Source organism: Schistocerca cancellata, unplaced genomic scaffold (genome assembly GCF_023864275.1).
Source record: "Schistocerca cancellata isolate TAMUIC-IGC-003103 unplaced genomic scaffold, iqSchCanc2.1 HiC_scaffold_411, whole genome shotgun sequence".
Classification (NCBI taxonomy): Eukaryota; Metazoa; Arthropoda; class Insecta; order Orthoptera; family Acrididae; genus Schistocerca; species Schistocerca cancellata.
In genome coordinates this window covers 498,409-521,398 of record NW_026046428.1, presented here as the reverse complement: position 1 = coordinate 521,398, position 22,990 = coordinate 498,409, and the positions used below count along the sequence as shown (strand labels likewise).

The 22,990-nt window shown below is 53.7% G+C and overlaps 52 non-coding genes across 52 annotated transcripts; 10 read left to right on the top strand and 42 right to left on the bottom strand.

Moving 5' to 3' along the window:
• Positions 1–218: 218 nt before the first annotated feature.
• Trnas-aga (transfer RNA serine (anticodon AGA)) lies at positions 219–300 on the bottom strand. The gene has a single exon. It is a non-coding gene; the product is annotated as a tRNA-Ser (tRNA).
• A 139-nt stretch (positions 301–439) lies between these two features.
• On the bottom strand, positions 440–512 carry Trnak-uuu (transfer RNA lysine (anticodon UUU)). The gene has a single exon. It is a non-coding gene; the product is annotated as a tRNA-Lys (tRNA).
• A 296-nt stretch (positions 513–808) lies between these two features.
• On the bottom strand, positions 809–880 carry Trnae-uuc (transfer RNA glutamic acid (anticodon UUC)). Its single transcript has one exon. It is a non-coding gene; the product is annotated as a tRNA-Glu (tRNA).
• A 320-nt stretch (positions 881–1,200) lies between these two features.
• Trnam-cau (transfer RNA methionine (anticodon CAU)) lies at positions 1,201–1,273 on the bottom strand. Its single transcript has one exon. It is a non-coding gene; the product is annotated as a tRNA-Met (tRNA).
• Positions 1,274–2,088: 815 nt separating this feature from the next.
• On the top strand, positions 2,089–2,160 carry Trnag-ucc (transfer RNA glycine (anticodon UCC)). The gene has a single exon. It is a non-coding gene; the product is annotated as a tRNA-Gly (tRNA).
• A 277-nt stretch (positions 2,161–2,437) lies between these two features.
• Trnas-aga (transfer RNA serine (anticodon AGA)) lies at positions 2,438–2,519 on the bottom strand. The gene has a single exon. It is a non-coding gene; the product is annotated as a tRNA-Ser (tRNA).
• Positions 2,520–2,658: 139 nt separating this feature from the next.
• Positions 2,659–2,731, bottom strand: Trnak-uuu (transfer RNA lysine (anticodon UUU)). The gene has a single exon. It is a non-coding gene; the product is annotated as a tRNA-Lys (tRNA).
• A 296-nt stretch (positions 2,732–3,027) lies between these two features.
• On the bottom strand, positions 3,028–3,099 carry Trnae-uuc (transfer RNA glutamic acid (anticodon UUC)). The gene has a single exon. It is a non-coding gene; the product is annotated as a tRNA-Glu (tRNA).
• A 322-nt stretch (positions 3,100–3,421) lies between these two features.
• On the bottom strand, positions 3,422–3,494 carry Trnam-cau (transfer RNA methionine (anticodon CAU)). Its single transcript has one exon. It is a non-coding gene; the product is annotated as a tRNA-Met (tRNA).
• Positions 3,495–4,309: 815 nt separating this feature from the next.
• Positions 4,310–4,381, top strand: Trnag-ucc (transfer RNA glycine (anticodon UCC)). The gene has a single exon. It is a non-coding gene; the product is annotated as a tRNA-Gly (tRNA).
• Positions 4,382–4,658: 277 nt separating this feature from the next.
• Positions 4,659–4,740, bottom strand: Trnas-aga (transfer RNA serine (anticodon AGA)). The gene has a single exon. It is a non-coding gene; the product is annotated as a tRNA-Ser (tRNA).
• A 139-nt stretch (positions 4,741–4,879) lies between these two features.
• On the bottom strand, positions 4,880–4,952 carry Trnak-uuu (transfer RNA lysine (anticodon UUU)). Its single transcript has one exon. It is a non-coding gene; the product is annotated as a tRNA-Lys (tRNA).
• Positions 4,953–5,248: 296 nt separating this feature from the next.
• On the bottom strand, positions 5,249–5,320 carry Trnae-uuc (transfer RNA glutamic acid (anticodon UUC)). The gene has a single exon. It is a non-coding gene; the product is annotated as a tRNA-Glu (tRNA).
• Positions 5,321–5,642: 322 nt separating this feature from the next.
• Trnam-cau (transfer RNA methionine (anticodon CAU)) lies at positions 5,643–5,715 on the bottom strand. The gene has a single exon. It is a non-coding gene; the product is annotated as a tRNA-Met (tRNA).
• Positions 5,716–6,530: 815 nt separating this feature from the next.
• On the top strand, positions 6,531–6,602 carry Trnag-ucc (transfer RNA glycine (anticodon UCC)). Its single transcript has one exon. It is a non-coding gene; the product is annotated as a tRNA-Gly (tRNA).
• A 277-nt stretch (positions 6,603–6,879) lies between these two features.
• Trnas-aga (transfer RNA serine (anticodon AGA)) lies at positions 6,880–6,961 on the bottom strand. Its single transcript has one exon. It is a non-coding gene; the product is annotated as a tRNA-Ser (tRNA).
• Positions 6,962–7,100: 139 nt separating this feature from the next.
• Positions 7,101–7,173, bottom strand: Trnak-uuu (transfer RNA lysine (anticodon UUU)). Its single transcript has one exon. It is a non-coding gene; the product is annotated as a tRNA-Lys (tRNA).
• A 296-nt stretch (positions 7,174–7,469) lies between these two features.
• On the bottom strand, positions 7,470–7,541 carry Trnae-uuc (transfer RNA glutamic acid (anticodon UUC)). The gene has a single exon. It is a non-coding gene; the product is annotated as a tRNA-Glu (tRNA).
• Positions 7,542–7,863: 322 nt separating this feature from the next.
• Positions 7,864–7,936, bottom strand: Trnam-cau (transfer RNA methionine (anticodon CAU)). Its single transcript has one exon. It is a non-coding gene; the product is annotated as a tRNA-Met (tRNA).
• An 815-nt stretch (positions 7,937–8,751) lies between these two features.
• Positions 8,752–8,823, top strand: Trnag-ucc (transfer RNA glycine (anticodon UCC)). The gene has a single exon. It is a non-coding gene; the product is annotated as a tRNA-Gly (tRNA).
• Positions 8,824–9,100: 277 nt separating this feature from the next.
• Trnas-aga (transfer RNA serine (anticodon AGA)) lies at positions 9,101–9,182 on the bottom strand. The gene has a single exon. It is a non-coding gene; the product is annotated as a tRNA-Ser (tRNA).
• A 139-nt stretch (positions 9,183–9,321) lies between these two features.
• On the bottom strand, positions 9,322–9,394 carry Trnak-uuu (transfer RNA lysine (anticodon UUU)). The gene has a single exon. It is a non-coding gene; the product is annotated as a tRNA-Lys (tRNA).
• A 296-nt stretch (positions 9,395–9,690) lies between these two features.
• Trnae-uuc (transfer RNA glutamic acid (anticodon UUC)) lies at positions 9,691–9,762 on the bottom strand. Its single transcript has one exon. It is a non-coding gene; the product is annotated as a tRNA-Glu (tRNA).
• A 322-nt stretch (positions 9,763–10,084) lies between these two features.
• On the bottom strand, positions 10,085–10,157 carry Trnam-cau (transfer RNA methionine (anticodon CAU)). The gene has a single exon. It is a non-coding gene; the product is annotated as a tRNA-Met (tRNA).
• Positions 10,158–10,972: 815 nt separating this feature from the next.
• Trnag-ucc (transfer RNA glycine (anticodon UCC)) lies at positions 10,973–11,044 on the top strand. Its single transcript has one exon. It is a non-coding gene; the product is annotated as a tRNA-Gly (tRNA).
• Positions 11,045–11,321: 277 nt separating this feature from the next.
• On the bottom strand, positions 11,322–11,403 carry Trnas-aga (transfer RNA serine (anticodon AGA)). The gene has a single exon. It is a non-coding gene; the product is annotated as a tRNA-Ser (tRNA).
• Positions 11,404–11,542: 139 nt separating this feature from the next.
• Positions 11,543–11,615, bottom strand: Trnak-uuu (transfer RNA lysine (anticodon UUU)). The gene has a single exon. It is a non-coding gene; the product is annotated as a tRNA-Lys (tRNA).
• Positions 11,616–11,911: 296 nt separating this feature from the next.
• Trnae-uuc (transfer RNA glutamic acid (anticodon UUC)) lies at positions 11,912–11,983 on the bottom strand. The gene has a single exon. It is a non-coding gene; the product is annotated as a tRNA-Glu (tRNA).
• Positions 11,984–12,305: 322 nt separating this feature from the next.
• Trnam-cau (transfer RNA methionine (anticodon CAU)) lies at positions 12,306–12,378 on the bottom strand. The gene has a single exon. It is a non-coding gene; the product is annotated as a tRNA-Met (tRNA).
• An 815-nt stretch (positions 12,379–13,193) lies between these two features.
• Positions 13,194–13,265, top strand: Trnag-ucc (transfer RNA glycine (anticodon UCC)). The gene has a single exon. It is a non-coding gene; the product is annotated as a tRNA-Gly (tRNA).
• Positions 13,266–13,542: 277 nt separating this feature from the next.
• Positions 13,543–13,624, bottom strand: Trnas-aga (transfer RNA serine (anticodon AGA)). Its single transcript has one exon. It is a non-coding gene; the product is annotated as a tRNA-Ser (tRNA).
• Positions 13,625–13,763: 139 nt separating this feature from the next.
• On the bottom strand, positions 13,764–13,836 carry Trnak-uuu (transfer RNA lysine (anticodon UUU)). Its single transcript has one exon. It is a non-coding gene; the product is annotated as a tRNA-Lys (tRNA).
• Positions 13,837–14,132: 296 nt separating this feature from the next.
• On the bottom strand, positions 14,133–14,204 carry Trnae-uuc (transfer RNA glutamic acid (anticodon UUC)). Its single transcript has one exon. It is a non-coding gene; the product is annotated as a tRNA-Glu (tRNA).
• Positions 14,205–14,526: 322 nt separating this feature from the next.
• Trnam-cau (transfer RNA methionine (anticodon CAU)) lies at positions 14,527–14,599 on the bottom strand. Its single transcript has one exon. It is a non-coding gene; the product is annotated as a tRNA-Met (tRNA).
• An 815-nt stretch (positions 14,600–15,414) lies between these two features.
• On the top strand, positions 15,415–15,486 carry Trnag-ucc (transfer RNA glycine (anticodon UCC)). The gene has a single exon. It is a non-coding gene; the product is annotated as a tRNA-Gly (tRNA).
• Positions 15,487–15,763: 277 nt separating this feature from the next.
• Trnas-aga (transfer RNA serine (anticodon AGA)) lies at positions 15,764–15,845 on the bottom strand. Its single transcript has one exon. It is a non-coding gene; the product is annotated as a tRNA-Ser (tRNA).
• A 139-nt stretch (positions 15,846–15,984) lies between these two features.
• Trnak-uuu (transfer RNA lysine (anticodon UUU)) lies at positions 15,985–16,057 on the bottom strand. The gene has a single exon. It is a non-coding gene; the product is annotated as a tRNA-Lys (tRNA).
• A 296-nt stretch (positions 16,058–16,353) lies between these two features.
• On the bottom strand, positions 16,354–16,425 carry Trnae-uuc (transfer RNA glutamic acid (anticodon UUC)). The gene has a single exon. It is a non-coding gene; the product is annotated as a tRNA-Glu (tRNA).
• Positions 16,426–16,747: 322 nt separating this feature from the next.
• On the bottom strand, positions 16,748–16,820 carry Trnam-cau (transfer RNA methionine (anticodon CAU)). The gene has a single exon. It is a non-coding gene; the product is annotated as a tRNA-Met (tRNA).
• Positions 16,821–17,635: 815 nt separating this feature from the next.
• On the top strand, positions 17,636–17,707 carry Trnag-ucc (transfer RNA glycine (anticodon UCC)). The gene has a single exon. It is a non-coding gene; the product is annotated as a tRNA-Gly (tRNA).
• Positions 17,708–17,984: 277 nt separating this feature from the next.
• On the bottom strand, positions 17,985–18,066 carry Trnas-aga (transfer RNA serine (anticodon AGA)). Its single transcript has one exon. It is a non-coding gene; the product is annotated as a tRNA-Ser (tRNA).
• A 139-nt stretch (positions 18,067–18,205) lies between these two features.
• Positions 18,206–18,278, bottom strand: Trnak-uuu (transfer RNA lysine (anticodon UUU)). The gene has a single exon. It is a non-coding gene; the product is annotated as a tRNA-Lys (tRNA).
• A 296-nt stretch (positions 18,279–18,574) lies between these two features.
• On the bottom strand, positions 18,575–18,646 carry Trnae-uuc (transfer RNA glutamic acid (anticodon UUC)). The gene has a single exon. It is a non-coding gene; the product is annotated as a tRNA-Glu (tRNA).
• A 322-nt stretch (positions 18,647–18,968) lies between these two features.
• Trnam-cau (transfer RNA methionine (anticodon CAU)) lies at positions 18,969–19,041 on the bottom strand. Its single transcript has one exon. It is a non-coding gene; the product is annotated as a tRNA-Met (tRNA).
• An 815-nt stretch (positions 19,042–19,856) lies between these two features.
• Positions 19,857–19,928, top strand: Trnag-ucc (transfer RNA glycine (anticodon UCC)). Its single transcript has one exon. It is a non-coding gene; the product is annotated as a tRNA-Gly (tRNA).
• A 277-nt stretch (positions 19,929–20,205) lies between these two features.
• Positions 20,206–20,287, bottom strand: Trnas-aga (transfer RNA serine (anticodon AGA)). The gene has a single exon. It is a non-coding gene; the product is annotated as a tRNA-Ser (tRNA).
• Positions 20,288–20,426: 139 nt separating this feature from the next.
• Positions 20,427–20,499, bottom strand: Trnak-uuu (transfer RNA lysine (anticodon UUU)). The gene has a single exon. It is a non-coding gene; the product is annotated as a tRNA-Lys (tRNA).
• A 296-nt stretch (positions 20,500–20,795) lies between these two features.
• On the bottom strand, positions 20,796–20,867 carry Trnae-uuc (transfer RNA glutamic acid (anticodon UUC)). Its single transcript has one exon. It is a non-coding gene; the product is annotated as a tRNA-Glu (tRNA).
• A 322-nt stretch (positions 20,868–21,189) lies between these two features.
• On the bottom strand, positions 21,190–21,262 carry Trnam-cau (transfer RNA methionine (anticodon CAU)). The gene has a single exon. It is a non-coding gene; the product is annotated as a tRNA-Met (tRNA).
• An 815-nt stretch (positions 21,263–22,077) lies between these two features.
• On the top strand, positions 22,078–22,149 carry Trnag-ucc (transfer RNA glycine (anticodon UCC)). Its single transcript has one exon. It is a non-coding gene; the product is annotated as a tRNA-Gly (tRNA).
• A 277-nt stretch (positions 22,150–22,426) lies between these two features.
• Positions 22,427–22,508, bottom strand: Trnas-aga (transfer RNA serine (anticodon AGA)). Its single transcript has one exon. It is a non-coding gene; the product is annotated as a tRNA-Ser (tRNA).
• A 139-nt stretch (positions 22,509–22,647) lies between these two features.
• Positions 22,648–22,720, bottom strand: Trnak-uuu (transfer RNA lysine (anticodon UUU)). Its single transcript has one exon. It is a non-coding gene; the product is annotated as a tRNA-Lys (tRNA).
• Positions 22,721–22,990: the final 270 nt, after the last annotated feature.

Genomic DNA, 22,990 nt, shown 5'->3' with positions numbered 1-22,990 from the left:
TTTCCGTCGTCGCTCCACGCAGGCCATGCTGTAGTATGTCCCGACTTGTCCCGACTTTGCTCGGCTGACGCGAAAGCTGACGCTTGGAATTCGCCCTTATCAAAAGGACAGGCGCTATAAACGACTGTGAGAGGTGAGGTGTAGCGAGGTACCAAAACGACAGGCAAACTGCGAAATTTTCTGCTCTCTCTTCTGAAACAAAAAATAAAAAAAACCGACGCAGTCGGTAGGACTCGAACCTACGCTCCCAGAGGGAATCTGATTTCTAGTCAGACGCCTTAACCACTCGGCCACGACTGCTCGTAGCTAAAGCTTCCCTCGAATCGTGAAAAATGCAACCGGTCTGCGCAGAATGTTGACAGGAAACGAACTCGGTGCACTGATTACGGCAGGGCTACCAGCGCTACGAGACGAGCCATTACGGAAGCGTTAAAATCTTCGCCCGAACAGGGATTCGAACCCTGGACCCTTAGGTTAAAAGCCTAATGCTCTACCGACTGAGCTATCCGGGCTCACGCTTGTTGTGCATGGAGCGACTGCAAGCAATGTGAATAACTGGAACGCGTGTGTAGGCGTACTACGGTAATTGCTGGCTTCTGGCGCAACTGGCGACTTCACCGACTTCCCACTGACGCTGGTAGCACCCCAACAGCGGACCAGTGCCTCTTCTCCCTTTATCCCGGTGCTGACAGTAATTGCATCCTGTGCCTGCTTCCCCCGATTACGTTCGGTTGAAGCTCCGGAAGGTGGGCGACAAACGAAGGTTGGAAGGCCAAACGATGGAGGGTCGTGTGCGCAAAAACTTCCCTTCCGGTACCGGGAATCGAACCCGGGCCTCCTGGGTGAAAGCCAGGTATCCTAGCCACTAGACCACACCGGATTTGCTCGAGAAACGTGAGATTTACTCCCTCTCTTCTCGTATTTCGTGCTCAATCCGGACTCAGTGTTGTTATCTGTTTGCGAGCATTTTTGCGCGTGCAGACTGGCATGGCGCACAGCTCGAAACTCTATTCATTGCTGTTTGCATCATATTTCACTCATAACAGGGGAGGAGAATGATCAAAGTTGTACCTTGCCATAATTGGAAGTAAACATTGTGACGCTGAGGCGTGGACTCCTTGTGGATAACAAACGACAATTAAGTTCGTTCGCTAGCAATAGCAACGCCGTTAATTCAGCCGTGATGTACAGCAAATTAAATGCCCCGGGTGAGGATCGAACTCACGACCTTAAGATTATGAGACTTACGCGCTACCTACTGCGCTACCGAGGCTCGTTGCAACCATCATCCCAGGAATCTTGGTAAGTCTCACATATTAGAGATAGACAGTTTGCGCTTTCTCAGGAATCTGTTGTGTCGCTACGCGTGCTTTCCCGACTTGCTAGAGTAAACTGCTGCCGCAGCTTTTTTAACGACGGAAAGCAGCACTGCCTGAGGTTACAGTACATCGCCCTTGCGGCACCTGAACACAGCGGCCTGTAGGGCCAGGCCGACGCTGGAGTTCAGTAACAGCACGCGGCCGTCCAAGTAGGGTCTCTTGCGTGCTGCATGTTTGGTTCTTCTCACAGCGAATCCTGCTATACATTCCTGAGGCTGGCGCACCTCAAGCGAGCAATCGGCGCGGCAGCACTATAGCGAGAACAGCAAAACGATGCATCGGCCGGGAATCGAAGCCGGGCCGCCCGCGTGGTAGTCGAACAACCTACCACTTTTTTAGTTGTTGTTCTCATTTTGTTAGTTGCATTTGTTGGGGGCGGACGTCCGATGACGTCCGTGCTTCCCGAGCATATTCCCGAGCAGCTGTCTGCAGGGAAAGTGGGATTGCCACCCAGCGACGTCGGATACAACCGAAAAAAGTGCTACACACGCGGAGTCCCCCACTACACTGCCTCAAAGCGACCGCTCGTCACTATTGCGTGAGTAACGTTGCGGCCGCGGCGACGAGCCTTGCCCAAAGACGCAGCGTGCGTGGAGGCGCTGCCCGAATGCACCCTCCTACCTCGTAAAGCGCCTACAGCTACTATCACCGTGGGCCACTGCCGGCGGGCGGGAAGCCGACACAGCGCGGCGTTGCGAGCAGCGGCTGTGCGGTGGTAGTGTAATGGTGAGCATAGTTGCCTTCCGAGCAGTTGAGCCGCGTTCGATTCCCGGCCACCGCAACGGGCGCAAATCTATGCGTATGAGTATGTGAGCCACGTGCTGTTGAATTAACGTTTTCTTTCCGTCGTCGCTCCACGCAGGCCATGCTGTAGTATGTCCCGACTTGTCCCGACTTTGCTCGGCTGACGCGAAAGCTGACGCTTGGAATTCGCCCTTATCAAAAGGACAGGCGCTATAAACGACTGTGAGAGGTGAGGTGTAGCGAGGTACCAAAACGACAGGCAAACTGCGAAATTTTCTGCTCTCTCTTCTGAAACAAAAAATAAAAAAAACCGACGCAGTCGGTAGGACTCGAACCTACGCTCCCAGAGGGAATCTGATTTCTAGTCAGACGCCTTAACCACTCGGCCACGACTGCTCGTAGCTAAAGCTTCCCTCGAATCGTGAAAAATGCAACCGGTCTGCGCAGAATGTTGACAGGAAACGAACTCGGTGCACTGATTACGGCAGGGCTACCAGCGCTACGAGACGAGCCATTACGGAAGCGTTAAAATCTTCGCCCGAACAGGGATTCGAACCCTGGACCCTTAGGTTAAAAGCCTAATGCTCTACCGACTGAGCTATCCGGGCTCACGCTTGTTGTGCATGGAGCGACTGCAAGCAATGTGAATAACTGGAACGCGTGTGTAGGCGTACTACGGTAATTGCTGGCTTCTGGCGCAACTGGCGACTTCACCGACTTCCCACTGACGCTGGTAGCACCCCAACAGCGGACCAGTGCCTCTTCTCCCTTTATCCCGGTGCTGACAGTAATTGCATCCTGTGCCTGCTTCCCCCGATTACGTTCGGTTGAAGCTCCGGAAGGTGGGCGACAAACGAAGGTTGGAAGGCCAAACGATGGAGGGTCGTGTGCGCAAAAACTTCCCTTCCGGTACCGGGAATCGAACCCGGGCCTCCTGGGTGAAAGCCAGGTATCCTAACCACTAGACCACACCGGATTTGCTCGAGAAACGTGAGATTTACTCCCTCTCTTCTCGTATTTCGTGCTCAATCCGGACTCAGTGTTGTTATCTGTTTGCGAGCATTTTTGCGCGTGCAGACTGGCATGGCGCACAGCTCGAAACTGTCTATTCATTGCTGTTTGCATCATATTTCACTCATAACAGGGGAGGAGAATGATCAAAGTTGTACCTTGCCATAATTGGAAGTAAACATTGTGACGCTGAGGCGTGGACTCCTTGTGGATAACAAACGACAATTAAGTTCGTTCGCTAGCAATAGCAACGCCGTTAATTCAGCCGTGATGTACAGCAAATTAAATGCCCCGGGTGAGGATCGAACTCACGACCTTAATATTATGAGACTTACGCGCTACCTACTGCGCTACCGAGGCTCGTTGCAACCATCATCCCAGGAATCTTGGTAAGTCTCACATATTAGAGATAGACAGTTTGCGCTTTCTCAGGAATCTGTTGTGTCGCTACGCGTGCTTTCCCGACTTGCTAGAGTAAACTGCTGCCGCAGCTTTTTTAACGACGGAAAGCAGCACTGCCTGAGGTTACAGTACATCGCCCTTGCGGCACCTGAACACAGCGGCCTGTAGGGCCAGGCCGACGCTGGAGTTCAGTAACAGCACGCGGCCGTCCAAGTAGGGTCTCTTGCGTGCTGCATGTTTGGTTCTTCTCACAGCGAATCCTGCTATACATTCCTGAGGCTGGCGCACCTCAAGCGAGCAATCGGCGCGGCAGCACTATAGCGAGAACAGCAAAACGATGCATCGGCCGGGAATCGAAGCCGGGCCGCCCGCGTGGTAGTCGAACAACCTACCACTTTTTTAGTTGTTGTTCTCATTTTGTTAGTTGCATTTGTTGGGGGCGGACGTCCGATGACGTCCGTGCTTCCCGAGCATATTCCCGAGCAGCTGTCTGCAGGGAAAGTGGGATTGCCACCCAGCGACGTCGGATACAACCGAAAAAAGTGCTACACACGCGGAGTCCCCCACTACACTGCCCCAAAACGACCGCTCGTCACTATTGCGTGAGTAACGTTGCGGCCGCGGCGACGAGCCTTGCCCAAAGACGCAGCGTGCGTGGAGGCGCTGCCCGAATGCACCCTCCTACCTCGTAAAGCGCCTACAGCTACTATCACCGTGGGCCACTGCCGGCGGGCGGGAAGCCGACACAGCGCGGCGTTGCGAGCAGCGGCTGTGCGGTGGTAGTGTAATGGTGAGCATAGTTGCCTTCCGAGCAGTTGAGCCGCGTTCGATTCCCGGCCACCGCAACGGGCGCAAATCTATGCGTATGAGTATGTGAGCCACGTGCTGTTGAATTAACGTTTTCTTTCCGTCGTCGCTCCACGCAGGCCATGCTGTAGTATGTCCCGACTTGTCCCGACTTTGCTCGGCTGACGCGAAAGCTGACGCTTGGAATTCGCCCTTATCAAAAGGACAGGCGCTATAAACGACTGTGAGAGGTGAGGTGTAGCGAGGTACCAAAACGACAGGCAAACTGCGAAATTTTCTGCTCTCTCTTCTGAAACAAAAAATAAAAAAAACCGACGCAGTCGGTAGGACTCGAACCTACGCTCCCAGAGGGAATCTGATTTCTAGTCAGACGCCTTAACCACTCGGCCACGACTGCTCGTAGCTAAAGCTTCCCTCGAATCGTGAAAAATACAACCGGTCTGCGCAGAATGTTGACAGGAAACGAACTCGGTGCACTGATTACGGCAGGGCTACCAGCGCTACGAGACGAGCCATTACGGAAGCGTTAAAATCTTCGCCCGAACAGGGATTCGAACCCTGGACCCTTAGGTTAAAAGCCTAATGCTCTACCGACTGAGCTATCCGGGCTCACGCTTGTTGTGCATGGAGCGACTGCAAGCAATGTGAATAACTGGAACGCGTGTGTAGGCGTACTACGGTAATTGCTGGCTTCTGGCGCAACTGACGACTTCACCGACTTCCCACTGACGCTGGTAGCACCCCAACAGCGGACCAGTGCCTCTTCTCCCTTTATCCCGGTGCTGACAGTAATTGCATCCTGTGCCTGCTTCCCCCGATTACGTTCGGTTGAAGCTCCGGAAGGTGGGCGACAAACGAAGGTTGGAAGGCCAAACGATGGAGGGTCGTGTGCGCAAAAACTTCCCTTCCGGTACCGGGAATCGAACCCGGGCCTCCTGGGTGAAAGCCAGGTATCCTAGCCACTAGACCACACCGGATTTGCTCGAGAAACGTGAGATTTACTCCCTCTCTTCTCGTATTTCGTGCTCAATCCGGACTCAGTGTTGTTATCTGTTTGCGAGCATTTTTGCGCGTGCAGACTGGCATGGCGCACAGCTCGAAACTGTCTATTCATTGCTGTTTGCATCATATTTCACTCATAACAGGGGAGGAGAATGATCAAAGTTGTACCTTGCCATAATTGGAAGTAAACATTGTGACGCTGAGGCGTGGACTCCTTGTGGATAACAAACGACAATTAAGTTCGTTCGCTAGCAATAGCAACGCCGTTAATTCAGCCGTGATGTACAGCAAATTAAATGCCCCGGGTGAGGATCGAACTCACGACCTTAAGATTATGAGACTTACGCGCTACCTACTGCGCTACCGAGGCTCGTTGCAACCATCATCCCAGGAATCTTGGTAAGTCTCACATATTAGAGATAGACAGTTTGCGCTTTCTCAGGAATCTGTTGTGTCGCTACGCGTGCTTTCCCGACTTGCTAGAGTAAACTGCTGCCGCAGCTTTTTTAACGACGGAAAGCAGCACTGCCTGAGGTTACAGTACATCGCCCTTGCGGCACCTGAACACAGCGGCCTGTAGGGCCAGGCCGACGCTGGAGTTCAGTAACAGCACGCGGCCGTCCAAGTAGGGTCTCTTGCGTGCTGCATGTTTGGTTCTTCTCACAGCGAATCCTGCTATACATTCCTGAGGCTGGCGCACCTCAAGCGAGCAATCGGCGCGGCAGCACTATAGCGAGAACAGCAAAACGATGCATCGGCCGGGAATCGAAGCCGGGCCGCCCGCGTGGTAGTCGAACAACCTACCACTTTTTTAGTTGTTGTTCTCATTTTGTTAGTTGCATTTGTTGGGGGCGGACGTCCGATGACGTCCGTGCTTCCCGAGCATATTCCCGAGCAGCTGTCTGCAGGGAAAGTGGGATTGCCACCCAGCGACGTCGGATACAACCGAAAAAAGTGCTACACACGCGGAGTCCCCCACTACACTGCCTCAAAGCGACCGCTCGTCACTATTGCGTGAGTAACGTTGCGGCCGCGGCGACGAGCCTTGCCCAAAGACGCAGCGTGCGTGGAGGCGCTGCCCGAATGCACCCTCCTACCTCGTAAAGCGCCTACAGCTACTATCACCGTGGGCCACTGCCGGCGGGCGGGAAGCCGACACAGCGCGGCGTTGCGAGCAGCGGCTGTGCGGTGGTAGTGTAATGGTGAGCATAGTTGCCTTCCGAGCAGTTGAGCCGCGTTCGATTCCCGGCCACCGCAACGGGCGCAAATCTATGCGTATGAGTATGTGAGCCACGTGCTGTTGAATTAACGTTTTCTTTCCGTCGTCGCTCCACGCAGGCCATGCTGTAGTATGTCCCGACTTGTCCCGACTTTGCTCGGCTGACGCGAAAGCTGACGCTTGGAATTCGCCCTTATCAAAAGGACAGGCGCTATAAACGACTGTGAGAGGTGAGGTGTAGCGAGGTACCAAAACGACAGGCAAACTGCGAAATTTTCTGCTCTCTCTTCTGAAACAAAAAATAAAAAAAACCGACGCAGTCGGTAGGACTCGAACCTACGCTCCCAGAGGGAATCTGATTTCTAGTCAGACGCCTTAACCACTCGGCCACGACTGCTCGTAGCTAAAGCTTCCCTCGAATCGTGAAAAATGCAACCGGTCTGCGCAGAATGTTGACAGGAAACGAACTCGGTGCACTGATTACGGCAGGGCTACCAGCGCTACGAGACGAGCCATTACGGAAGCGTTAAAATCTTCGCCCGAACAGGGATTCGAACCCTGGACCCTTAGGTTAAAAGCCTAATGCTCTACCGACTGAGCTATCCGGGCTCACGCTTGTTGTGCATGGAGCGACTGCAAGCAATGTGAATAACTGGAACGCGTGTGTAGGCGTACTACGGTAATTGCTGGCTTCTGGCGCAACTGGCGACTTCACCGACTTCCCACTGACGCTGGTAGCACCCCAACAGCGGACCAGTGCCTCTTCTCCCTTTATCCCGGTGCTGACAGTAATTGCATCCTGTGCCTGCTTCCCCCGATTACGTTCGGTTGAAGCTCCGGAAGGTGGGCGACAAACGAAGGTTGGAAGGCCAAACGATGGAGGGTCGTGTGCGCAAAAACTTCCCTTCCGGTACCGGGAATCGAACCCGGGCCTCCTGGGTGAAAGCCAGGTATCCTAGCCACTAGACCACACCGGATTTGCTCGAGAAACGTGAGATTTACTCCCTCTCTTCTCGTATTTCGTGCTCAATCCGGACTCAGTGTTGTTATCTGTTTGCGAGCATTTTTGCGCGTGCAGACTGGCATGGCGCACAGCTCGAAACTGTCTATTCATTGCTGTTTGCATCATATTTCACTCATAACAGGGGAGGAGAATGATCAAAGTTGTACCTTGCCATAATTGGAAGTAAACATTGTGACGCTGAGGCGTGGACTCCTTGTGGATAACAAACGACAATTAAGTTCGTTCGCTAGCAATAGCAACGCCGTTAATTCAGCCGTGATGTACAGCAAATTAAATGCCCCGGGTGAGGATCGAACTCACGACCTTAAGATTATGAGACTTACGCGCTACCTACTGCGCTACCGAGGCTCGTTGCAACCATCATCCCAGGAATCTTGGTAAGTCTCACATATTAGAGATAGACAGTTTGCGCTTTCTCAGGAATCTGTTGTGTCGCTACGCGTGCTTTCCCGACTTGCTAGAGTAAACTGCTGCCGCAGCTTTTTTAACGACGGAAAGCAGCACTGCCTGAGGTTACAGTACATCGCCCTTGCGGCACCTGAACACAGCGGCCTGTAGGGCCAGGCCGACGCTGGAGTTCAGTAACAGCACGCGGCCGTCCAAGTAGGGTCTCTTGCGTGCTGCATGTTTGGTTCTTCTCACAGCGAATCCTGCTATACATTCCTGAGGCTGGCGCACCTCAAGCGAGCAATCGGCGCGGCAGAACTATAGCGAGAACAGCGAAACGATGCATCGGCCGGGAATCGAAGCCGGGCCGCCCGCGTGGTAGTCGACCAACCTACCACTTTTTTAGTTGTTGTTCTCATTTTGTTAGTTGCATTTGTTGGGGGCGGACGTCCGATGACGTCCGTGCTTCCCGAGCATATTCCCGAGCAGCTGTCTGCAGGGAAAGTGGGATTGCCACCCAGCGACGTCGGATACAACCGAAAAAAGTGCTACACACGCGGAGTCCCCCACTACACTGCCTCAAAGCGACCGCTCGTCACTATTGCGTGAGTAACGTTGCGGCCGCGGCGACGAGCCTTGCCCAAAGACGCAGCGTGCGTGGAGGCGCTGCCCGAATGCACCCTCCTACCTCGTAAAGCGCCTACAGCTACTATCACCGTGGGCCACTGCCGGCGGGCGGGAAGCCGACACAGCGCGGCGTTGCGAGCAGCGGCTGTGCGGTGGTAGTGTAATGGTGAGCATAGTTGCCTTCCGAGCAGTTGAGCCGCGTTCGATTCCCGGCCACCGCAACGGGCGCAAATCTATGCGTATGAGTATGTGAGCCACGTGCTGTTGAATTAACGTTTTCTTTCCGTCGTCGCTCCACGCAGGCCATGCTGTAGTATGTCCCGACTTGTCCCGACTTTGCTCGGCTGACGCGAAAGCTGACGCTTGGAATTCGCCCTTATCAAAAGGACAGGCGCTATAAACGACTGTGAGAGGTGAGGTGTAGCGAGGTACCAAAACGACAGGCAAACTGCGAAATTTTCTGCTCTCTCTTCTGAAACAAAAAATAAAAAAAACCGACGCAGTCGGTAGGACTCGAACCTACGCTCCCAGAGGGAATCTGATTTCTAGTCAGACGCCTTAACCACTCGGCCACGACTGCTCGTAGCTAAAGCTTCCCTCGAATCGTGAAAAATGCAACCGGTCTGCGCAGAATGTTGACAGGAAACGAACTCGGTGCACTGATTACGGCAGGGCTACCAGCGCTACGAGACGAGCCATTACGGAAGCGTTAAAATCTTCGCCCGAACAGGGATTCGAACCCTGGACCCTTAGGTTAAAAGCCTAATGCTCTACCGACTGAGCTATCCGGGCTCACGCTTGTTGTGCATGGAGCGACTGCAAGCAATGTGAATAACTGGAACGCGTGTGTAGGCGTACTACGGTAATTGCTGGCTTCTGGCGCAACTGGCGACTTCACCGACTTCCCACTGACGCTGGTAGCACCCCAACAGCGGACCAGTGCCTCTTCTCCCTTTATCCCGGTGCTGACAGTAATTGCATCCTGTGCCTGCTTCCCCCGATTACGTTCGGTTGAAGCTCCGGAAGGTGGGCGACAAACGAAGGTTGGAAGGCCAAACGATGGAGGGTCGTGTGCGCAAAAACTTCCCTTCCGGTACCGGGAATCGAACCCGGGCCTCCTGGGTGAAAGCCAGGTATCCTAGCCACTAGACCACACCGGATTTGCTCGAGAAACGTGAGATTTACTCCCTCTCTTCTCGTATTTCGTGCTCAATCCGGACTCAGTGTTGTTATCTGTTTGCGAGCATTTTTGCGCGTGCAGACTGGCATGGCGCACAGCTCGAAACTGTCTATTCATTGCTGTTTGCATCATATTTCACTCATAACAGGGGAGGAGAATGATCAAAGTTGTACCTTGCCATAATTGGAAGTAAACATTGTGACGCTGAGGCGTGGACTCCTTGTGGATAACAAACGACAATTAAGTTCGTTCGCTAGCAATAGCAACGCCGTTAATTCAGCCGTGATGTACAGCAAATTAAATGCCCCGGGTGAGGATCGAACTCACGACCTTAAGATTATGAGACTTACGCGCTACCTACTGCGCTACCGAGGCTCGTTGCAACCATCATCCCAGGAATCTTGGTAAGTCTCACATATTAGAGATAGACAGTTTGCGCTTTCTCAGGAATCTGTTGTGTCGCTACGCGTGCTTTCCCGACTTGCTAGAGTAAACTGCTGCCGCAGCTTTTTTAACGACGGAAAGCAGCACTGCCTGAGGTTACAGTACATCGCCCTTGCGGCACCTGAACACAGCGGCCTGTAGGGCCAGGCCGACGCTGGAGTTCAGTAACAGCACGCGGCCGTCCAAGTAGGGTCTCTTGCGTGCTGCATGTTTGGTTCTTCTCACAGCGAATCCTGCTATACATTCCTGAGGCTGGCGCACCTCAAGCGAGCAATCGGCGCGGCAGCACTATAGCGAGAACAGCAAAACGATGCATCGGCCGGGAATCGAAGCCGGGCCGCCCGCGTGGTAGTCGAACAACCTACCACTTTTTTAGTTGTTGTTCTCATTTTGTTAGTTGCATTTGTTGGGGGCGGACGTCCGATGACGTCCGTGCTTCCCGAGCATATTCCCGAGCAGCTGTCTGCAGGGAAAGTGGGATTGCCACCCAGCGACGTCGGATACAACCGAAAAAAGTGCTACACACGCGGAGTCCCCCACTACACTGCCTCAAAGCGACCGCTCGTCACTATTGCGTGAGTAACGTTGCGGCCGCGGCGACGAGCCTTGCCCAAAGACGCAGCGTGCGTGGAGGCGCTGCCCGAATGCACCCTCCTACCTCGTAAAGCGCCTACAGCTACTATCACCGTGGGCCACTGCCGGCGGGCGGGAAGCCGACACAGCGCGGCGTTGCGAGCAGCGGCTGTGCGGTGGTAGTGTAATGGTGAGCATAGTTGCCTTCCGAGCAGTTGAGCCGCGTTCGATTCCCGGCCACCGCAACGGGCGCAAATCTATGCGTATGAGTATGTGAGCCACGTGCTGTTGAATTAACGTTTTCTTTCCGTCGTCGCTCCACGCAGGCCATGCTGTAGTATGTCCCGACTTGTCCCGACTTTGCTCGGCTGACGCGAAAGCTGACGCTTGGAATTCGCCCTTATCAAAAGGACAGGCGCTATAAACGACTGTGAGAGGTGAGGTGTAGCGAGGTACCAAAACGACAGGCAAACTGCGAAATTTTCTGCTCTCTCTTCTGAAACAAAAAATAAAAAAAACCGACGCAGTCGGTAGGACTCGAACCTACGCTCCCAGAGGGAATCTGATTTCTAGTCAGACGCCTTAACCACTCGGCCACGACTGCTCGTAGCTAAAGCTTCCCTCGAATCGTGAAAAATGCAACCGGTCTGCGCAGAATGTTGACAGGAAACGAACTCGGTGCACTGATTACGGCAGGGCTACCAGCGCTACGAGACGAGCCATTACGGAAGCGTTAAAATCTTCGCCCGAACAGGGATTCGAACCCTGGACCCTTAGGTTAAAAGCCTAATGCTCTACCGACTGAGCTATCCGGGCTCACGCTTGTTGTGCATGGAGCGACTGCAAGCAATGTGAATAACTGGAACGCGTGTGTAGGCGTACTACGGTAATTGCTGGCTTCTGGCGCAACTGGCGACTTCACCGACTTCCCACTGACGCTGGTAGCACCCCAACAGCGGACCAGTGCCTCTTCTCCCTTTATCCCGGTGCTGACAGTAATTGCATCCTGTGCCTGCTTCCCCCGATTACGTTCGGTTGAAGCTCCGGAAGGTGGGCGACAAACGAAGGTTGGAAGGCCAAACGATGGAGGGTCGTGTGCGCAAAAACTTCCCTTCCGGTACCGGGAATCGAACCCGGGCCTCCTGGGTGAAAGCCAGGTATCCTAGCCACTAGACCACACCGGATTTGCTCGAGAAACGTGAGATTTACTCCCTCTCTTCTCGTATTTCGTGCTCAATCCGGACTCAGTGTTGTTATCTGTTTGCGAGCATTTTTGCGCGTGCAGACTGGCATGGCGCACAGCTCGAAACTGTCTATTCATTGCTGTTTGCATCATATTTCACTCATAACAGGGGAGGAGAATGATCAAAGTTGTACCTTGCCATAATTGGAAGTAAACATTGTGACGCTGAGGCGTGGACTCCTTGTGGATAACAAACGACAATTAAGTTCGTTCGCTAGCAATAGCAACGCCGTTAATTCAGCCGTGATGTACAGCAAATTAAATGCCCCGGGTGAGGATCGAACTCACGACCTTAAGATTATGAGACTTACGCGCTACCTACTGCGCTACCGAGGCTCGTTGCAACCATCATCCCAGGAATCTTGGTAAGTCTCACATATTAGAGATAGACAGTTTGCGCTTTCTCAGGAATCTGTTGTGTCGCTACGCGTGCTTTCCCGACTTGCTAGAGTAAACTGCTGCCGCAGCTTTTTTAACGACGGAAAGCAGCACTGCCTGAGGTTACAGTACATCGCCCTTGCGGCACCTGAACACAGCGGCCTGTAGGGCCAGGCCGACGCTGGAGTTCAGTAACAGCACGCGGCCGTCCAAGTAGGGTCTCTTGCGTGCTGCATGTTTGGTTCTTCTCACAGCGAATCCTGCTATACATTCCTGAGGCTGGCGCACCTCAAGCGAGCAATCGGCGCGGCAGAACTATAGCGAGAACAGCGAAACGATGCATCGGCCGGGAATCGAAGCCGGGCCGCCCGCGTGGTAGTCGACCAACCTACCACTTTTTTAGTTGTTGTTCTCATTTTGTTAGTTGCATTTGTTGGGGGCGGACGTCCGATGACGTCCGTGCTTCCCGAGCATATTCCCGAGCAGCTGTCTGCAGGGAAAGTGGGATTGCCACCCAGCGACGTCGGATACAACCGAAAAAAGTGCTACACACGCGGAGTCCCCCACTACACTGCCTCAAAGCGACCGCTCGTCACTATTGCGTGAGTAACGTTGCGGCCGCGGCGACGAGCCTTGCCCAAAGACGCAGCGTGCGTGGAGGCGCTGCCCGAATGCACCCTCCTACCTCGTAAAGCGCCTACAGCTACTATCACCGTGGGCCACTGCCGGCGGGCGGGAAGCCGACACAGCGCGGCGTTGCGAGCAGCGGCTGTGCGGTGGTAGTGTAATGGTGAGCATAGTTGCCTTCCGAGCAGTTGAGCCGCGTTCGATTCCCGGCCACCGCAACGGGCGCAAATCTATGCGTATGAGTATGTGAGCCACGTGCTGTTGAATTAACGTTTTCTTTCCGTCGTCGCTCCACGCAGGCCATGCTGTAGTATGTCCCGACTTGTCCCGACTTTGCTCGGCTGACGCGAAAGCTGACGCTTTGAATTCGCCCTTATCAAAAGGACAGGCGCTATAAACGACTGTGAGAGGTGAGGTGTAGCGAGGTACCAAAACGACAGGCAAACTGCGAAATTTTCTGCTCTCTCTTCTGAAACAAAAAATAAAAAAAACCGACGCAGTCGGTAGGACTCGAACCTACGCTCCCAGAGGGAATCTGATTTCTAGTCAGACGCCTTAACCACTCGGCCACGACTGCTCGTAGCTAAAGCTTCCCTCGAATCGTGAAAAATGCAACCGGTCTGCGCAGAATGTTGACAGGAAACGAACTCGGTGCACTGATTACGGCAGGGCTACCAGCGCTACGAGACGAGCCATTACGGAAGCGTTAAAATCTTCGCCCGAACAGGGATTCGAACCCTGGACCCTTAGGTTAAAAGCCTAATGCTCTACCGACTGAGCTATCCGGGCTCACGCTTGTTGTGCATGGAGCGACTGCAAGCAATGTGAATAACTGGAACGCGTGTGTAGGCGTACTACGGTAATTGCTGGCTTCTGGCGCAACTGGCGACTTCACCGACTTCCCACTGACGCTGGTAGCACCCCAACAGCGGACCAGTGCCTCTTCTCCCTTTATCCCGGTGCTGACAGTAATTGCATCCTGTGCCTGCTTCCCCCGATTACGTTCGGTTGAAGCTCCGGAAGGTGGGCGACAAACGAAGGTTGGAAGGCCAAACGATGGAGGGTCGTGTGCGCAAAAACTTCCCTTCCGGTACCGGGAATCGAACCCGGGCCTCCTGGGTGAAAGCCAGGTATCCTAGCCACTAGACCACACCGGATTTGCTCGAGAAACGTGAGATTTACTCCCTCTCTTCTCGTATTTCGTGCTCAATCCGGACTCAGTGTTGTTATCTGTTTGCGAGCATTTTTGCGCGTGCAGACTGGCATGGCGCACAGCTCGAAACTGTCTATTCATTGCTGTTTGCATCATATTTCACTCATAACAGGGGAGGAGAATGATCAAAGTTGTACCTTGCCATAATTGGAAGTAAACATTGTGACGCTGAGGCGTGGACTCCTTGTGGATAACAAACGACAATTAAGTTCGTTCGCTAGCAATAGCAACGCCGTTAATTCAGCCGTGATGTACAGCAAATTAAATGCCCCGGGTGATGATCGAACTCACGACCTTAAGATTATGAGACTTACGCGCTACCTACTGCGCTACCGAGGCTCGTTGCAACCATCATCCCAGGAATCTTGGTAAGTCTCACATATTAGAGATAGACAGTTTGCGCTTTCTCAGGAATCTGTTGTGTCGCTACGCGTGCTTTCCCGACTTGCTAGAGTAAACTGCTGCCGCAGCTTTTTTAACGACGGAAAGCAGCACTGCCTGAGGTTACAGTACATCGCCCTTGCGGCACCTGAACACAGCGGCCTGTAGGGCCAGGCCGACGCTGGAGTTCAGTAACAGCACGCGGCCGTCCAAGTAGGGTCTCTTGCGTGCTGCATGTTTGGTTCTTCTCACAGCGAATCCTGCTATACATTCCTGAGGCTGGCGCACCTCAAGCGAGCAATCGGCGCGGCAGCACTATAGCGAGAACAGCAAAACGATGCATCGGCCGGGAATCGAAGCCGGGCCGCCCGCGTGGTAGTCGAACAACCTACCACTTTTTTAGTTGTTGTTCTCATTTTGTTAGTTGCATTTGTTGGGGGCGGACGTCCGATGACGTCCGTGCTTCCCGAGCATATTCCCGAGCAGCTGTCTGCAGGGAAAGTGGGATTGCCACCCAGCGACGTCGGATACAACCGAAAAAAGTGCTACACACGCGGAGTCCCCCACTACACTGCCCCAAAACGACCGCTCGTCACTATTGCGTGAGTAACGTTGCGGCCGCGGCGACGAGCCTTGCCCAAAGACGCAGCGTGCGTGGAGGCGCTGCCCGAATGCACCCTCCTACCTCGTAAAGCGCCTACAGCTACTATCACCGTGGGCCACTGCCGGCGGGCGGGAAGCCGACACAGCGCGGCGTTGCGAGCAGCGGCTGTGCGGTGGTAGTGTAATGGTGAGCATAGTTGCCTTCCGAGCAGTTGAGCCGCGTTCGATTCCCGGCCACCGCAACGGGCGCAAATCTATGCGTATGAGTATGTGAGCCACGTGCTGTTGAATTAACGTTTTCTTTCCGTCGTCGCTCCACGCAGGCCATGCTGTAGTATGTCCCGACTTGTCCCGACTTTGCTCGGCTGACGCGAAAGCTGACGCTTGGAATTCGCCCTTATCAAAAGGACAGGCGCTATAAACGACTGTGAGAGGTGAGGTGTAGCGAGGTACCAAAACGACAGGCAAACTGCGAAATTTTCTGCTCTCTCTTCTGAAACAAAAAATAAAAAAAACCGACGCAGTCGGTAGGACTCGAACCTACGCTCCCAGAGGGAATCTGATTTCTAGTCAGACGAATTAACCACTCGGCCACGACTGCTCGTAGCTAAAGCTTCCCTCGAATCGTGAAAAATGCAACCGGTCTGCGCAGAATGTTGACAGGAAACGAACTCGGTGCACTGATTACGGCAGGGCTACCAGCGCTACGAGACGAGCCATTACGGAAGCGTTAAAATCTTCGCCCGAACAGGGATTCGAACCCTGGACCCTTAGGTTAAAAGCCTAATGCTCTACCGACTGAGCTATCCGGGCTCACGCTTGTTGTGCATGGAGCGACTGCAAGCAATGTGAATAACTGGAACGCGTGTGTAGGCGTACTACGGTAATTGCTGGCTTCTGGCGCAACTGGCGACTTCACCGACTTCCCACTGACGCTGGTAGCACCCCAACAGCGGACCAGTGCCTCTTCTCCCTTTATCCCGGTGCTGACAGTAATTGCATCCTGTGCCTGCTTCCCCCGATTACGTTCGGTTGAAGCTCCGGAAGGTGGGCGACAAACGAAGGTTGGAAGGCCAAACGATGGAGGGTCGTGTGCGCAAAAACTTCCCTTCCGGTACCGGGAATCGAACCCGGGCCTCCTGGGTGAAAGCCAGGTATCCTAGCCACTAGACCACACCGGATTTGCTCGAGAAACGTGAGATTTACTCCCTCTCTTCTCGTATTTCGTGCTCAATCCGGACTCAGTGTTGTTATCTGTTTGCGAGCATTTTTGCGCGTGCAGACTGGCATGGCGCACAGCTCGAAACTGTCTATTCATTGCTGTTTGCATCATATTTCACTCATAACAGGGGAGGAGAATGATCAAAGTTGTACCTTGCCATAATTGGAAGTAAACATTGTGACGCTGAGGCGTGGACTCCTTGTGGATAACAAACGACAATTAAGTTCGTTCGCTAGCAATAGCAACGCCGTTAATTCAGCCGTGATGTACAGCAAATTAAATGCCCCGGGTGAGGATCGAACTCACGACCTTAAGATTATGAGACTTACGCGCTACCTACTGCGCTACCGAGGCTCGTTGCAACCATTATCCCAGGAATCTTGGTAAGTCTCACATATTAGAGATAGACAGTTTGCGCTTTCTCAGGAATCTGTTGTGTCGCTACGCGTGCTTTCCCGACTTGCTAGAGTAAACTGCTGCCGCAGCTTTTTTAACGACGGAAAGCAGCACTGCCTGAGGTTACAGTACATCGCCCTTGCGGCACCTGAACACAGCGGCCTGTAGGGCCAGGCCGACGCTGGAGTTCAGTAACAGCACGCGGCCGTCCAAGTAGGGTCTCTTGCGTGCTGCATGTTTGGTTCTTCTCACAGCGAATCCTGCTATACATTCCTGAGGCTGGCGCACCTCAAGCGAGCAATCGGCGCGGCAGCACTATAGCGAGAACAGCAAAACGATGCATCGGCCGGGAATCGAAGCCGGGCCGCCCGCGTGGTAGTCGAACAACCTACCACTTTTTTAGTTGTTGTTCTCATTTTGTTAGTTGCATTTGTTGGGGGCGGACGTCCGATGACGTCCGTGCTTCCCGAGCATATTCCCGAGCAGCTGTCTGCAGGGAAAGTGGGATTGCCACCCAGCGACGTCGGATACAACCGAAAAAAGTGCTACACACGCGGAGTCCCCCACTACACTGCCTCAAAGCGACCGCTCGTCACTATTGCGTGAGTAACGTTGCGGCCGCGGCGACGAGCCTTGCCCAAAGACGCAGCGTGCGTGGAGGCGCTGCCCGAATGCACCCTCCTACCTCGTAAAGCGCCTACAGCTACTATCACCGTGGGCCACTGCCGGCGGGCGGGAAGCCGACACAGCGCGGCGTTGCGAGCAGCGGCTGTGCGGTGGTAGTGTAATGGTGAGCATAGTTGCCTTCCGAGCAGTTGAGCCGCGTTCGATTCCCGGCCACCGCAACGGGCGCAAATCTATGCGTATGAGTATGTGAGCCACGTGCTGTTGAATTAACGTTTTCTTTCCGTCGTCGCTCCACGCAGGCCATGCTGTAGTATGTCCCGACTTGTCCCGACTTTGCTCGGCTGACGCGAAAGCTGACGCTTGGAATTCGCCCTTATCAAAAGGACAGGCGCTATAAACGACTGTGAGAGGTGAGGTGTAGCGAGGTACCAAAACGACAGGCAAACTGCGAAATTTTCTGCTCTCTCTTCTGAAACAAAAAATAAAAAAAACCGACGCAGTCGGTAGGACTCGAACCTACGCTCCCAGAGGGAATCTGATTTCTAGTCAGACGCCTTAACCACTCGGCCACGACTGCTCGTAGCTAAAGCTTCCCTCGAATCGTGAAAAATGCAACCGGTCTGCGCAGAATGTTGACAGGAAACGAACTCGGTGCACTGATTACGGCAGGGCTACCAGCGCTACGAGACGAGCCATTACGGAAGCGTTAAAATCTTCGCCCGAACAGGGATTCGAACCCTGGACCCTTAGGTTAAAAGCCTAATGCTCTACCGACTGAGCTATCCGGGCTCACGCTTGTTGTGCATGGAGCGACTGCAAGCAATGTGAATAACTGGAACGCGTGTGTAGGCGTACTACGGTAATTGCTGGCTTCTGGCGCAACTGGCGACTTCACCGACTTCCCACTGACGCTGGTAGCACCCCAACAGCGGACCAGTGCCTCTTCTCCCTTTATCCCGGTGCTGACAGTAATTGCATCCTGTGCCTGCTTCCCCCGATTACGTTCGGTTGAAGCTCCGGAAGGTGGGCGACAAACGAAGGTTGGAAGGCCAAAAGATGGAGGGTCGTGTGCGCAAAAACTTCCCTTCCGGTACCGGGAATCGAACCCGGGCCTCCTGGGTGAAAGCCAGGTATCCTAGCCACTAGACCACACCGGATTTGCTCGAGAAACGTGAGATTTACTCCCTCTCTTCTCGCATTTCGTGCTCAATCCGGACTCAGTGTTGTTCTCTGTTTGCGAGCATTTTTGCGCGTGCAGACTGGCATGGCGCACAGCTCGAAACTGTCTATTCATTGCTGTTTGCATCATATTTCACTCATAACAGGGGAGGAGAATGATCAAAGTTGTACCTTGCCATAATTGGAAGTAAACATTGTGACGCTGAGGCGTGGACTCCTTGTGGATAACAAACGACAATTAAGTTCGTTCGCTAGCAATAGCAACGCCGTTAATTCAGCCGTGATGTACAGCAAATTAAATGCCCCGGGTGAGGATCGAACTCACGACCTTAAGATTATGAGACTTACGCGCTACCTACTGCGCTACCGAGGCTCGTTGCAACCATCATCCCAGGAATCTTGGTAAGTCTCACATATTAGAGATAGACAGTTTGCGCTTTCTCAGGAATCTGTTGTGTCGCTACGCGTGCTTTCCCGACTTGCTAGAGTAAACTGCTGCCGCAGCTTTTTTAACGACGGAAAGCAGCACTGCCTGAGGTTACAGTACATCGCCCTTGCGGCACCTGAACACAGCGGCCTGTAGGGCCAGGCCGACGCTGGAGTTCAGTAACAGCACGCGGCCGTCCAAGTAGGGTCTCTTGCGTGCTGCATGTTTGGTTCTTCTCACAGCGAATCCTGCTATACATTCCTGAGGCTGGCGCACCTCAAGCGAGCAATCGGCGCGGCAGCACTATAGCGAGAACAGCAAAACGATGCATCGGCCGGGAATCGATGCCGGGCCGCCCGCGTGGTAGTCGAACAACCTACCACTTTTTTAGTTGTTGTTCTCATTTTGTTAGTTGCATTTGTTGGGGGCGGACGTCCGATGACGTCCGTGCTTCCCGAGCATATTCCCGAGCAGCTGTCTGCAGGGAAAGTGGGATTGCCACCCAGCGACGTCGGATACAACCGAAAAAAGTGCTACACACGCGGAGTCCCCCACTACACTGCCTCAAAGCGACCGCTCGTCACTATTGCGTGAGTAACGTTGCGGCCGCGGCGACGAGCCTTGCCCAAAGACGCAGCGTGCGTGGAGGCGCTGCCCGAATGCACCCTCCTACCTCGTAAAGCGCCTACAGCTACTATCACCGTGGGCCACTGCCGGCGGGCGGGAAGCCGACACAGCGCGGCGTTGCGAGCAGCGGCTGTGCGGTGGTAGTGTAATGGTGAGCATAGTTGCCTTCCGAGCAGTTGAGCCGCGTTCGATTCCCGGCCACCGCAACGGGCGCAAATCTATGCGTATGAGTATGTGAGCCACGTGCTGTTGAATTAACGTTTTCTTTCCGTCGTCGCTCCACGCAGGCCATGCTGTAGTATGTCCCGACTTGTCCCGACTTTGCTCGGCTGACGCGAAAGCTGACGCTTGGAATTCGCCCTTATCAAAAGGACAGGCGCTATAAACGACTGTGAGAGGTGAGGTGTAGCGAGGTACCAAAACGACAGGCAAACTGCGAAATTTTCTGCTCTCTCTTCTGAAACAAAAAATAAAAAAAACCGACGCAGTCGGTAGGACTCGAACCTACGCTCCCAGAGGGAATCTGATTTCTAGTCAGACGCCTTAACCACTCGGCCACGACTGCTCGTAGCTAAAGCTTCCCTCGAATCGTGAAAAATGCAACCGGTCTGCGCAGAATGTTGACAGGAAACGAACTCGGTGCACTGATTACGGCAGGGCTACCAGCGCTACGAGACGAGCCATTACGGAAGCGTTAAAATCTTCGCCCGAACAGGGATTCGAACCCTGGACCCTTAGGTTAAAAGCCTAATGCTCTACCGACTGAGCTATCCGGGCTCACGCTTGTTGTGCATGGAGCGACTGCAAGCAATGTGAATAACTGGAACGCGTGTGTAGGCGTACTACGGTAATTGCTGGCTTCTGGCGCAACTGGCGACTTCACCGACTTCCCACTGACGCTGGTAGCACCCCAACAGCGGACCAGTGCCTCTTCTCCCTTTATCCCGGTGCTGACAGTAATTGCATCCTGTGCCTGCTTCCCCCGATTACGTTCGGTTGAAGCTCCGGAAGGTGGGCGACAAACGAAGGTTGGAAGGCCAAAAGATGGAGGGTCGTGTGCGCAAAAACTTCCCTTCCGGTACCGGGAATCGAACCCGGGCCTCCTGGGTGAAAGCCAGGTATCCTAGCCACTAGACCACACCGGATTTGCTCGAGAAACGTGAGATTTACTCCCTCTCTTCTCGCATTTCGTGCTCAATCCGGACTCAGTGTTGTTCTCTGTTTGCGAGCATTTTTGCGCGTGCAGACTGGCATGGCGCACAGCTCGAAACTGTCTATTCATTGCTGTTTGCATCATATTTCACTCATAACAGGGGAGGAGAATGATCAAAGTTGTACCTTGCCATAATTGGAAGTAAACATTGTGACGCTGAGGCGTGGACTCCTTGTGGATAACAAACGACAATTAAGTTCGTTCGCTAGCAATAGCAACGCCGTTAATTCAGCCGTGATGTACAGCAAATTAAATGCCCCGGGTGAGGATCGAACTCACGACCTTAAGATTATGAGACTTACGCGCTACCTACTGCGCTACCGAGGCTCGTTGCAACCATCATCCCAGGAATCTTGGTAAGTCTCACATATTAGAGATAGACAGTTTGCGCTTTCTCAGGAATCTGTTGTGTCGCTACGCGTGCTTTCCCGACTTGCTAGAGTAAACTGCTGCCGCAGCTTTTTTAACGACGGAAAGCAGCACTGCCTGAGGTTACAGTACATCGCCCTTGCGGCACCTGAACACAGCGGCCTGTAGGGCCAGGCCGACGCTGGAGTTCAGTAACAGCACGCGGCCGTCCAAGTAGGGTCTCTTGCGTGCTGCATGTTTGGTTCTTCTCACAGCGAATCCTGCTATACATTCCTGAGGCTGGCGCACCTCAAGCGAGCAATCGGCGCGGCAGCACTATAGCGAGAACAGCAAAACGATGCATCGGCCGGGAATCGAAGCCGGGCCGCCCGCGTGGTAGTCGAACAACCTACCACTTTTTTAGTTGTTGTTCTCATTTTGTTAGTTGCATTTGTTGGGGGCGGACGTCCGATGACGTCCGTGCTTCCCGAGCATATTCCCGAGCAGCTGTCTGCAGGGAAAGTGGGATTGCCACCCAGCGACGTCGGATACAACCGAAAAAAGTGCTTCACACGCGGAGTCCCCAACTACACTGCCTCAAAGCGACCGCTCGTCACTATTGCGTGAGTAACGTTGCGTCCGCGGCGACGAGCCTTGCCCAAAGACGCAGCGTGCGTGGAGGCGCTGCCCGAATGCACCCTCCTACCTCGTAAAGCGCCTACAGCTACTATCACCGTGGGCCACTGCCGGCGGGCGGGAAGCCGACACAGCGCGGCGTTGCGAGCAGCGGCTGTGCGGTGGTAGTGTAATGGTGAGCATAGTTGCCTTCCGAGCAGTTGAGCCGCGTTCGATTCCCGGCCACCGCAACGGGCGCAAATCTATGCGTATGAGTATGTGAGCCACGTGCTGTTGAATTAACGTTTTCTTTCCGTCGTCGCTCCACGCAGGCCATCCTGTAGTATGTCCCGACTTGTCCCGACTTTGCTCGGCTGACGCGAAAGCTGACGCTTGGAATTCGCCCTTATCAAAAGGACAGGCGCTATAAACGACTGTGAGAGGTGAGGTGTAGCGAGGTACCAAAACGACAGGCAAACTGCGAAATTTTCTGCTCTCTCTTCTGAAACAAAAAATAAAAAAAACCGACGCAGTCGGTAGGATTCCAACCTACGCTCCCAGAGGGAATCTGATTTCTAGTCAGACGCCTTAACCACTCGGCCACGACTGCTCGTAGCTAAAGCTTCCCTCGAATCGTGAAAAATGCAACCGGTCTGCGCAGAATGTTGACAGGAAACGAACTCGGTGCACTGATTACGGCAGGGCTACCAGCGCTACGAGACGAGCCATTACGGAAGCGTTAAAATCTTCGCCCGAACAGGGATTCGAACCCTGGACCCTTAGGTTAAAAGCCTAATGCTCTACCGACTGAGCTATCCGGGCTCACGCTTGTTGTGCATGGAGCGACTGCAAGCAATGTGAATAACTGGAACGCGTGTGTAGGCGTACTACGGTAATTGCTGGCTTCTGGCGCAACTGGCGACTTCACCGACTTCCCACTGACGCTGGTAGCACCCCAACAGCGGACCAGTGCCTCTTCTCCCTTTATCCCGGTGCTGACAGTAATTGCATCCTGTGCCTGCTTCCCCCGATTACGTTCGGTTGAAGCTCCGGAAGGTGGGCGACAAACGAAGGTTGGAAGGCCAAACGATG